This window comes from Zingiber officinale, chromosome 3B (assembly GCF_018446385.1).
Source record: "Zingiber officinale cultivar Zhangliang chromosome 3B, Zo_v1.1, whole genome shotgun sequence".
Taxonomy (NCBI): domain Eukaryota; kingdom Viridiplantae; phylum Streptophyta; class Magnoliopsida; order Zingiberales; family Zingiberaceae; genus Zingiber; species Zingiber officinale.
In genome coordinates this window covers 11,706,372-11,707,574 of record NC_055991.1, presented here as the reverse complement: position 1 = coordinate 11,707,574, position 1,203 = coordinate 11,706,372, and the positions used below count along the sequence as shown (strand labels likewise).

Here is a 1,203-nt window from a genome sequence, read left to right as displayed (position 1 = left end):
AAATCCAAGCATAATTGATTAAAATTCCATAGTTCAACCTCACAAATTACAAAATAAGGGGAAAATAGAGAAGCGACGGCCTAAAAAAAAAAAGAAACGCTTCTGATAGAGGAATGAGTAGACGGCATGCCTCCCGACCGAACTGCCGCCCTGAAGTCATGTAGTGTGTGTATCGATTACATGGAAACTAGCCAGCATTGTAAATTGTGAAGTCCGGAGTACTGAAATCCTCTAATTCTTCTGGCGTAGGACGGATGCACCTGCGATCCTTCCAATTATTTCATGCAAAAGAGAGTTTTTCTTCTTCTAGTTTACATGTTTTCCCTTGACATTAAGGAGATAAAGAGGAGATAGTTAGCTCACTAACACTAATATATGCATATGTATGATCTAGCGTGCTACTAACACAACTATGATTCACTACTAGAGATCAACATAACCAACGCAAAGATGACTTATCTGGATAACTGTCGAACTGTAGAGTTGAAGAGCATCTGTAGCATTCTTATTAGTAGTATTTTTCACTTACATGTTGTGCATGAACAGGGAATGATAGGCCCTTGCAGAGACAATTTGAACTTTGATTCGATGCTCGGGATCCCAGTTGAGGAATTGGTCATTCACAAATACCTTGTATCATTCAGATGGCATATTAGGATCTATGAGGAATTACATCAAACACTTGATGTGCATGTGTACCTTATCCAAAGAGGTGAGGTGTTAATAGATCAAACTTCAAATAACTTCCTCCCTCAGATGAAGATGAAATAGTTACTTATGGAATTACAAAATTAACCAAAAAGCAGAACTGAAACCCCAAAACTAGACAACAGAACGACAACAAAACAATTTAAAGGAAAACTGAATTCAACCAGAAGTAAAATAGTTGTAGATTTTGAAAACTCATCATGGCATCCTCTATCTGCCCTTTTGTATCCGGTTACTTCCTTTGAGAACTTACAAGGGAAATCAGTAAAACATATTTTTTGTATCACCAAACTTCACAACACGATATTTCATATCTACATTCATGTATGTACCAACAATATGGTATAGGGCCAAAATGCACATACCTGATGAAGTACGATTGGTTTGTTGGCGAAATCAACCAATGGCTTTGGGAAACTTAGTGTCAAAGGATGGAGGTGAGTGCCAAATCCCCCAACAAGGATGAGTGCTTTCATGGTGTATAATTGCTTTACT

General features: G+C 37.7%; 1 long non-coding RNA gene across 1 annotated transcript; it reads right to left on the bottom strand.

Annotated features, from left to right (window-relative positions):
• Positions 1-221: 221 nt before the first annotated feature.
• LOC121968077 lies at positions 222-712 on the bottom strand. Its single transcript, XR_006107922.1, has 3 exons — positions 700-712; positions 530-630; positions 222-260 (listed from the first exon to the last, which is right to left on the bottom strand). It is a non-coding gene; the product is annotated as an uncharacterized LOC121968077 (long non-coding RNA).
• Between the last annotated feature and the right edge of the window lie 491 nt (positions 713-1,203).